The sequence below is a fragment of the Pyrus communis genome, chromosome 3 (assembly GCF_963583255.1).
Source record: "Pyrus communis chromosome 3, drPyrComm1.1, whole genome shotgun sequence".
NCBI lineage: Eukaryota > Viridiplantae > Streptophyta > Magnoliopsida > Rosales > Rosaceae > Pyrus > Pyrus communis.
Window position 1 is genome coordinate 21,558,815 of NC_084805.1, and position 11,621 is coordinate 21,570,435.

Below are 11,621 nucleotides of genomic sequence, written 5' to 3' on the forward strand. Positions count from 1 at the left end.
TCAGGAACTTCGATGCTTCCATTTATGAACCCTAGCTTGGACCTTCCACCTAGGGCAAGACTCACTGCTCTCGACCAAGGTAAGTAATTAAACTCATTTAACAAGACCGAGCTTAATCTTTGATTTGGATTGACATCCACCTCAGACACGGTTGAGGAGGAAGGTATCTGGGAATCTCCAAACGAATAAGAATTCTCTTCCGCCATGTAAAGACCTATAAGAATAAAGAAAGAATTTTTCTTCCTTTTTTTTTTTTTTTTAATATATAAAAAAAAACGTAGCTGCTGTCTGATGCTGCCGATCCTTTTAAAACCAATCCACCAGCAAACCCATCAAACCCCACGGCAACAACATCAATTCCCCAAAGGGCAGACAGAATGGAGAGGTCGGCTTTGAAGAATGGAGCTGCTGCTACTGCTCGCCTTCACTGAGCTGCTCTCAGTCTCCATCTCCTTCCTCTTCGACAACCTCGGCCGCTTCGACGATTTCTGGGTTGTCGGCGAGGTGGGCCTCGTTTGCTTTGGAGGAAAGGTCACCAGGTTCTGCGACGTCGTTTTGGCCACTTGGGGAGCGGAAATTACATCGCTGCCATGTCCCTTGGCCGTTGGACGTCGTGTTCGTGGTCGACTTGGTGGTCTGGGCGAAGGCTCGGGCTTCACTTTTCCTAAAGCGGAGGGCACTGCGTCAGGCTGGCTTCACAGAGCAACGATCACCACCATCTCTTGGCAGTGGAAGGATAACAGGTCGGTGCCATCCGGATCCATCATGGATAAGATGATGCAGAAGTAGGTTATTTTTCTTGCTCTGATACCATATTGAATTTTTCTGATTTGAATTGTAATACTTCTCATATCTAGAAAGCCTTATGGGAAGGCATATTTATACATAATACAAAGAAAGCTTCGGATGCAACAGCACACATGCATATGCAATTCCTTTCCCTGCTGTCCATGAGTCAGCAACAAAGAAAGCTAAAAGCTTTACACCCTTGCTGTCCTTTACACCCTTGCTGTCTTGCTGTGCTGTGCTGTCTGTACACCCATGTGCTTTGAGTGCACACCCTTGCTGTATGCTTGCTGTGCTGTGCTGTCTGTACACCCATGTGCTTCTTCCAATAGAAGGTTTGCAGGCCCATTGGTACGCGATTTTTCAAGAACCTCATTCTAGCGCCAACTTGATTGAGTTTCTAGCCTAAGGGGATGACGAGGCATCTTTTTCCTTTGAGCAGTTGAAAGCAACGACTGCCCGAATTTGAGGACAACCAGCCTGAAGTTAAGAACCCGTTGGAAGAAATTTATGTACCGGAGGTCGATGATCCCCGATTTTTTTTATTAGATCCTTGTTACCTCGGCCCTTAGTTAAGGACCGAAATTTGTATATTACCTATTGAATACAAAGATTGTTTTACTTGGAGTTATCAAGAGATACTTAGCCTAGTAGACTCTGTGCCAATCATAAAGAAGAATCGCACAATTTGAATTTGCATTGATTTTCGCAGTCTTAATTTGCCAAAACTTAAGGATGAAGATCTGATAATTAACAGATCGATGCCGCAGCCATACCCCCTTAGACGGCCATGCAAGCTACAGCAAAGGTTTCTTGAAAATCTGATATTGAATTCATTTGTCCTCGCGATTATGATTCAAAGCTTACGATTAACTAGCTCAGAGGCGCTTTGTTACATGAGTTGCACAACTCTTGAAGGGCAAGACGACCAAGGTTTCTTTCATTTCAGTACTTCATTTGAGAGGATATGGGCATTGTGTATTCGATACTTTGCATACTTATGTGGGAGAGACCCATCTAGTATGTGTTTTATTGAAGTATTGAATTTAGTAAGATGTTTTATATATTACTGCACGCTATTGTTATATTGTGGTGTATCGATTTGGGGCATATCTCGAAATCGAGATATGACATAACATAGTGCTAATGACAATTTTTTAATTTGTTTTATTAAAAGGAATATAGAGGAAGAGAAAAATTGAATTTCAAACCTCTGTATAGAACACTCTTAGGTCTGGTTTGGTACTGAGGTGATTCTGAAAAAAACAGGTATAAAAAAAAGCTGGGAGATGTTTTTGTGTTTGGTAAACATTCAGCTTCATTTTTTTTTCACAGTTTTTGATGAAAAAAAGCCAAAAACAAGAAGCTGCAAAACCCAGCTTTGAAAAACTGGCTTTTTTTCACGTTTGTTTTACATAAAAGTTTACCAAACACTATAATACTGTTTTTTTTTTTTTTTTCAAAAGCACTTTTACAAAAAAAGTTTACCAAACACTCTGCTGCTTTATTTCACAGCTGCAACCATTTACGGCTTTCTACCCCCAATATCACCTTTTTCCCGTATTAGAACATGTTGTGATGCATTTTCAGCCATCTTAATCGTTGCTATAAGTTTTAATCTAATGGACGGGCCATATTTGATGGAGAATATGATTTTATGAAGTCGTCATTACAATTATAAGTTGTTAAACTAAATACTAATTTCATAGAGTAACATATTATTTTGGGATGATAGAGTCATCTTAACTGTCCAGTTGACTTGTATGATCCTGGCTGTTAAAGAAACAAAAACCCACGATCTGTTTGTAAGCAATTCCAATATTTGGGGATTCGTCAACTCTTGGGCTAGAGTAAATTAGCTTGATTATAGCTTCTGTTTACTTGAAATAGCTTATAACTTTGTGTATAAATCAACCCCTTCTACATCGATATTTAAATTAATAAAACACATAATTCTACAAATTTTGATAAAACGAGGTCCATTCTGTAGTTTGTTAACATGGTAGCAGCTCGGAGCCATGACGTTTCCAACAAAAGTTAAAGCATATCCAATAGCCTAGCTAAATAAGACTTTTTTTACTACTTTCACATAAAATATAGAAAAATTAAAATTCAACATGCTACCTAACGGACTATCTATATTAACTTTGTACGAACAATAGCTATCTAACTTTAGCTAGGAGAGAAAAATTCAATTTTTGTTGAACGTTGAAAACTATAAAATTATATTGTTTATGGGCTTCAAGAGACAAGAAAGGGTTTGGGTTTTAAATTCAGCAAAAAAAAAAATATTAAAATATTTTAACTTAAGCTAAAATAACTAATATTTCTCGATGTGATGACTAACCAAATTGAGTCATTTGGTTAGCTACAATAATAAAAATTTAGCTAGTATTATTGGAGATGCTCTTATATATTTATTGTATAATTTTCTCAACTAATTGTCTAACGTATCTTTCTTTTTTTTTTTTTTTTTCTTTTTTGTCAAAGTCTAACGAATCTTTTAAGGTCCACCATTCTCTTTAGTTTCTAATTATTCGTGGTAATAGTATAATTGCTATTTTTCTCTATTTTGAATTAGAATATTTTAATTAAATTAATCTTATGAATAACAACTTCAATATAAATTTATAATGACTAACTAATTTCTGAAGTCAGGCACCCATGTTGCGAATTCTAGACAAAGAAAGAAAGAAAGAAAGAAAAAAAAATCCCAACCTGCCTGATGTAGACCATCTCCAAAGGTGATAATGAATAATTTGAATTATGTATTTGTTAATTCTTGTAACGTATCACTAATATTTTTTTGGACTGTGCTTATCGTTTTAGAAAGTCAAATAATAATCAATCCCAAAAAATATGGAGCAAATTAAAATCAAATATTTAATAAGGGCATTATAGGAACAAAAAAACGCATTAAATATTTAAAAACAAGAAAATATGAATCTTAATATTTTCAATCTTTATCAAGGATTAAAATAGAGAAACCCCACTACATATTAATCCTTGAAAAAGATTTAGTCTAGACAAATACCGTATGCTAGATTAACAATTGAATTAAGTTCCTGGCCGACGTCATTCAACATTAGTTGTCATTTATTTCTTTGTTATTCTTCTAATTATACCTTTTTGTCAATGTTTGTAATGAAGACCTTTTTTTTTTTTTTTTTTTTTGTTTGATTAACAATCATATAGGACGTCATTTATTATATCTTATTTTTAGGATGAATATGATATTTTGTAGTAATTTTTTTTTTATTCTTATTCAAATTTCAAACTGATTTTAGTTCATATTCGAGAAATTAGTAATTCATTTTCTAAAATTAAGAGGACTATGTATGTAGTATCTTGTAATAGCATCAACTTTTTTTTTTTTTTTTTTTTTTTAATCATGGGACCTAAGGTACGAATATTTATGCGCATTTGACTAGATACTATGACTTAAGTGCATTTGTATAGGTACTATGATTTAGGTGCATGCAAATAGATACTATGATTACATACTTAGGTGCATTTGACTAGATATTGTGATTTAGGTGCATTGTAGTAGGTACCATGGTTTCGGTGCATTTGACTTGGTACTATGATTTATGTGCATTTGACTAGGTACTATGATTTAAGCACATTAGGACATGGTTTAAGTGCATTCGATTTTGTATAATATATGATTTGGCTATTTGCATTTCCTCTATGCTTTGGATGGTGATAATGAATAATTTGAATTAGGTATTTTTTTAATTCTTGTAACGTATCACTAATATTTTTTTGGACTGTGCTTATCGTTTTAGAAAGTCAAACAATAATCAATGCCAAAAAATATGGAGCAAATTAAAATCATATATTTAATAGGGGCATTATAGGAACCAAAAAAACGCATTAAATATTTAAAAACAAAAAAAAATATGAGTTTTAATATTTATGATGACGTGGAAATTTAGTCAAAGGACTATAATGAATATATAATCTAACATAAGGTTTTAATTGAATTTCAGTCTTTATCAAGGATTAAAATGAAGAAACCCAAACTTGCCAGAACACATGTGATGCACACTATGGATCCCACCAAATTGCATACATAGTATGTGATTCGTCGAAACTGGATGAATTATCAAGAGAGGCACATCAACATATGAAACTAGGTTTGGGTAGTTTAGTGGGTCTACCGACCAACCCACTCGATAAAGGTTGGGTTGGGTTGGGTTCTAAATATTAACAATCTATCAATGGATAAAACCCTACCACTTGTTCAATAAGTAGGTTAGGTTGGGTTGAATTATTATTAACCCGATTGAAACCGACCCACCCGAAAACATTAGTTCTTAAGCATACATATATATTAGATAAATATACACAAAGGATTTAGTAACTTTTAAACGTGCTTGTTTATTAATTATTTCTTGATTTGAATATGTGTTAGTAATATGTAGTGATCACTTGTAAGTGAGAGTTGGACTTTAATCCATTGACAATCCAACATGCTCGGGTTGAAGTCCAACTCGACCAACCCGATGCCTGCTCCTATATGAAACCTCTGTCAAACAAAACAAATCAAATATAAAATGGGACAAATTAACTCAAATTTGATCAAATTATACCAATTGGGGTTTAATTTCCTAGCTTAAAGATTCTAATTTAACTAACAGCTAAATTAAATCAAATCAGAAAATCAATCCCACAATTACGAGATTCAGATTGGAAATTCAAAACTAAGACTCAATCCCTTGCCTAGAAATACTAGTCTCATTTTTAAGAGAAATACTTCAAGAAAGAAAATGAAGCAAGCCCAAGCCTCAGAGAAATTCAAAAGTTCTCTGACCAAGGCTAACACCAAAATACTCAAACACTCGTGTTCTTCCCGGAGCTCGCGGTGAATCAATAAGCACAACAAACACACGTGCCGAGACGTGCCGATTCATCCACCACCACATAACACTACCCGCTGTCCCAATTTGTTCAAGATCAAGCCTCAACAACCCTTGACCAAAGCATATCTTGGTTCAAGATCAAGTGATTGCTACCCTTGGATCAAACTCATCAAACTCAAGATTAGAGATCAAATCAAAGGAAGATTCTTGTAAAAGAATTGCTACACAGATATTAACCCTAAACATTCATCAATACAAATTTATTTTGTACACGTGTTTCTTGTTTCATTCGTTGCAGGAAATTTCATGTTTACAGTAACACCAGTGAGAGAATAATCCAAAACCACCAGGATCACGAAGAAGGGAGTTGCGACATAGTCTATATGTGTATGTACACATAGGAGAATATAGATCACACAACTTAGTCAAGTTAACTTATTATAGAACTTTATGCGATTATCAAGCCATCTTCTCCAACCCCAAACTTCTTTGCCATTACCAATTCTCATTTCTTGATCCATATGGAGGACATCAAGGTGGAAGTAATCTCCAAGGAGATTATCAAGCCATCTTCTCCAACCCTAAACCACATTTCCCATTACCAGTTCTCCTTTCTTGATCAAATAAATCCCCCAGTGTATACTTCTTTGAATTCAATGGCGAGAGACAACCCATAATTAATGAAATATCCCAACACCTTAAGAAGTCATTAGCATATGTCTTAACCCTTTACTATCCACTAGCTGGACGAGCTAGACTCAAAAACCATTTTGTAGACTGCAATGACGAAGGTGTTCCCTACCTTGAAGCCCAAGTCAATAACTGTCAACTTTCTGGGGTGGGTTCTCAACAATCCAATCCCTGATGAACTCAACAAACTTGCCCGTTTGAACTGGATGATGTCGCTGGTGAATTTCTACTGGGTGTCTAGCTCAATATGTTTGAATGTGGAGGCTTCGCCATTGGTCTATGTATTTCTCATAAGATTGTAGATGGACTATCCATGCTCATGTTTGTAAAGATAGCAGAACCGAAGAACTAAAAGAAAGAAGAATAATGCGAAATATTGAGAGAGATTTTCAGATTTAAATGTTTTCCTTCATTGTTCGTATTGATTTACAATCCTCACTTATATAGGTGTTTTCAATCCCAATCTTACAGAGTAAGTAATCCTCCTTTTAACTAACTCCTTATGTCAACCAACTATCTCCTTATCCCAACTAACTATATCTCTAGCAACTAAGATTCCAACTAATATACCAGCCTTTGTAATCTCTTGACAAGTGGCATTGTTTTAACCATTGATATCTTTCTTACTTGGACCATTATTTTCAACTTCATTCTTCTTATATCCCTCATCAATCTGATGCTTGAAGGTACTGAGCATTAGATTGGCACAATGCTGTTGAAACAAAGGTGCAGATAAGCCCTTGGTAAGTATGTCTACGGACTGATTTGCTGAGGACACATGTTGAACTTGAAGATATCCGCGAGTGACTCTCTCCTGTACAAAATGATAGTCTATTTCAATACGTTTGGACTTAGCATGGAACACATGATTTGTAGATAGTGCAATAGCTGATATATTATCACAATATATCATGGGAGATGAATGTAAAGGTATATGCATATCACAGCATAGTTGTTGAATCCAGGCAAGTTCAGCAACAGTAATTGCTAGTGCGCAATACTTAGCTTTTGTGGAAGATCGAGACACAATGTGTTGTTTCTTAGATGCCCACGAAATAGGGTTTGAACCAAGAAACACAACAAAACCTGAAGTTGATCTTTTATCATTTGGATCACCTGCCCAATCTGCATTACTATAAGAGTGCAGATGCAGTGGTCCTAGTTTGAAATGAATACCATATGTAGATGTTCCTTTGAGATATCGAATGATTTTCTTGACGGCAATGACATGAGAGACCATAGGATTATGCATAAACTGGCAAGCTTGATTAATTGCAAAAGCTGTGTCAGGTCTCGTAAAAGTGAGATATTGAAGTGCACCAACAACACTCCTATATTGTGCAGGACTGTGATAAGGTTGTCCATCATCCTTGAGTAACTTGTGATAGGGTAGACATGCTATGCTACACGGTTTAGAGTCTTGTAAATCCACCTTATCAACCAACTCAGTGATATACTTTGTCTGTGATACAAACAAGCCTTCTGATGTATAATTAATCTGCAATCCCAGAAAGAAATTCAACTGTCCCAAGTCTTTCATTTCAAATTCTTAAGTAAGAGCTTGTATAACTTGACTGATTAATTGTGAACTACTACCGATGAGAATAACATCATAAACATACAAGAGCAATAACACAGTCCCTTTTGAAGACTGTTGCACAAACAAAGAAGAATCTGCTGGAGAAACTTGAAAACCAAGACTCGGTAAAAAAACTGGTAAATCTCTCGTTCCAGGCTCTGGGAGTCTGTTTTAACCTATATAATGACTTTTGGAGCTTGTACACATGGTTTGAAGGATGTGTTGCACTCTCAAATCCTGGAGGTTGTGCCATATAGACTTATAGTTGTAGGTTTGACAACAGGACTGAATGTCTCCAGATAATTAACACCCTCCTCTTGGCTATACCCTTGTGCCACAAGTCTTGCCTTATACCTTGCCACATACCCATCTGCATTTTTCTTTATTTTGTAAATCCATTTGCATCCAACTAAGTTCTTATCAGGTGGCAAGGGAACTAAAGACCAATTCTTTTGAGAGTGAAGAACAACTATTTCCTCTAGCATTGCAACTTGCCATTCTGAAACTTGAGATGCAGCTTTGAATGGTTTAGGTTTTGAAACAACAGTAGCAATAAAAGCTCTATTTTTGAACACCCCATTCTTAGATCGGGTTTGCATAGGATGTATATTCATTGGTATTGGCAAAACAACACTTAGTTGCTTCTGTTGAAAATCAGGATCCATAGGGATAAAGTGCTATGTTGTGGAGCTGGTTGGAGGCAACTGATGTATTGCAGGATCACAAGATATATGTGATGTATTGATATTATTTGTGGGGAAAGAAACAAGCTCTGGAGCACTAGATGCAACTGTTTCCAAAGAATTTGAGGCTCTGGATGCAGACAATGAATCTAAGGCACTAGATGAATGCATAGTCAATGAGTCTGTAGTTTGAGATGACAATGAATGAGATGAAGGTATAGATGTTTGATTGGTTAATGTAATGACTGGAGTGAAAGATGAGGAATGGATTGGAGTATGTGATACATTCAATGGAGATGATGCAGAAACCAATTTTGACTGTTGAAACATACTTGAAGTGGAATATGGAAAGCTAGTTTCATCAAATAATACATGCCTAGACACATGAATTTTACCAGTTGCAATGTTGAGACAGATAAACCCCTTATATTGACCTGCATACCCCAGAAACACACAAGTTGCAGTTTTAGGCTGAAGTTTAGAAGTGTTATAAGGTTTTAAAAGTGGAAAACATGCACACCCAAAGACTCTGAGATGTTTAATTTCAGGAACTGTGTTGTATAGTTTTTAAAAGGGTGACTGCATATGTAAAGAAGCATAGGGCATCCTATTAATCAAATAAGAAGCAGTAGCACATGCATGAAACCATAATTGATTTGACAATTTTGCAGTTTGAAAAAGTGTAATTGATGTTTCTACAAGATGTCTATGTTTTCTTTATGCGAAGCCATTCTGTTCAGGTGTGTAGGGGCATGATTTTTGATGTAAAATACCATGATGTGATAGAAATTGTTGAAACTTAGTGCTCGTAAATTCACCACCCCCATCAGATTGGAAGACTTTAACTATAGCAGAAAACTGTGTACACAGATAGGCATGAAAATGAACTAAAGTTGCAAACACTTCTGATTTATTTCTTAATGGAAAAATCCATGTGTATCGAGTACAATCATCTATGAAGGTTACATAATACCTAAATCCTTCATATGAAAGTAAGGGGGCAGGTCCCCTCTAATGGTATTACATATTTGTTTACAGGAAAAACAAATGGTAACTTGGTAAATTTTCCCTCTAAACATGGTGTACAAATTGATGAACATGGATCTATTGATGCAGAAACTTGGGCTACAATTGCCGTGGTGGTCATGACCATGATGATAATCAAGCGAAAATAGAGCGACCGGAAATTGTTTCAGCCTCACTCTTCCCACCTATGGAGATCACTGGGTATGACGAACACGTTGGTATCACAAGAAATAAGGTAACAAAAAGGTTTGTGTTCGATGCGTCAACGATAGAGGAGCTCAGGAAAAAATATACAGGCTTAGAAAGCAACAAAATACGGCCATCACGTATTGAGACCTTATCGGCCTTCATATGGAGGCGAATTGTGGAAGCTGCCAACGATGGTGATCATACTGATGTTGAGAATAAGTTGCATGCTGATCTGCTGTGAACTTGCGCCCGGGGATGGATCCCCCTTGCCGCGGTCTTCTTTTGGAAATATTTATCGTATTTCCATGACTGGTCCCTTCACAATTAGTAATACTATTTTGGATAATGATCCTTGTTATGGCATGGTTAGGCATATACGAGAAGCAATGAGCAAGATTGACAATGAGTACGTGAAGCGACTGCAAGAGGGAGATGAGCACTTGAGTTCCATTAAGAAAAATGCTGACAGTTTTACCAGAGAACACTTGGTTACATATAACTTCACTAGTTTGTGCAGATATCATCTCTATGACAATGATTTTGGTTGGGGGAGACCTACATGGGTGGGCTTACCGGCACTCACCTTCAAGAACCTAATAGTTTTCCTCGACACCAAAGAGGCTGGTGGTGGTGGTAGTGGAATAGAGGCATACGTTAGCCTGGAAAAGCAAGTTATGGCTAAATTTGAAACTGACGTCTTCCTCCGACCAAGGCTGGGCACGAGTCGAGTTAGTTCGCCAACTTCAAGCTTAACCCGCCAATAAGCCCGATTTAGTCAGGTCACAAAGTATCACACCCAAAGCCGCCCAAGTTTAGGCTGCGAGAGACCAATCCAAACCAAACCGATGAAAATCCTCTGGTCGGGTTCGGTTTCATTACGATTGCTTCTCAAGGTTTTGGAAAAGTAAATGGCCATACAATTAGGGTCCACATGAAAGTTATTTTCTTTTTATTATTCTCATTCTATTAACTCCGCTATATGTTGTTGTTAGTCCAAGTGTATAATAAGGGCGGACGACTGTATACTAAATTTATGTACTACTTACTGTGTTTTACTGTTTTACTTTGAATAAACAAGTTTTATTTTATTTTATAGGTTAAATTGTTAATTATTAGAAGGAGGGGATTAGTAAAGATCAAACTCACACCTGAGTGCATACACATAATTACTTTTCCACCACTACTGCAAAACGTCATCTGCATAGAAAACTAATTAATTAGGTTAATATTTTTTTTCCTTTCAAACTTAAAGCGCCATTTAGCTCAGATTTTACAAGGATGTGTAATAAACCTGATATGGTAAATGCAGCCTGATCACATTTAACTTAAACAATTTAATGACTTAGCCGAGAAGAGAATGCTCGATTAGAATGGTATTGTGCTAATTCTATTCACCTCTCAAGAATGAATTTATAAGATGTTACAATCATATTGATAAGGAAAGAACTAATTTACATAAAATCATACTAAGGTAAGAATCTCGAGATTACAAGAATGTACACAAAAGTCAACAATCTCTCTCATGAAATGCAACATTCATAGTGACAAACTACTTTTTCGTCAGAGGATGATAACATCAATATCCTTTTTTATTTGAGGCATATTTTACAAACACACATCACAAAGGCCCGAGGTTCCAACTTACTCCTTTGCAGCTTATGAAGATGAATGAATGCCACATAGACAAACACTTGAGGTAGAATATGGGGATTACAAGAGCATCAACATGTCCAAGAGAGAACTTGAAGTGGTGACTGAAAATCAACTGATCAAGATAGAAGACAATTAATATATAAGATAGCT

At 36.1% G+C, this 11,621-nt stretch overlaps 1 pseudogene; it reads left to right on the forward strand.

Annotated features, from left to right (window-relative positions):
• The first annotated feature begins 6,172 nt into the window (after positions 1–6,172).
• On the forward strand, positions 6,173–10,726 carry LOC137727766 (stemmadenine O-acetyltransferase-like; annotated as a pseudogene).
• Positions 10,727–11,621: the final 895 nt, after the last annotated feature.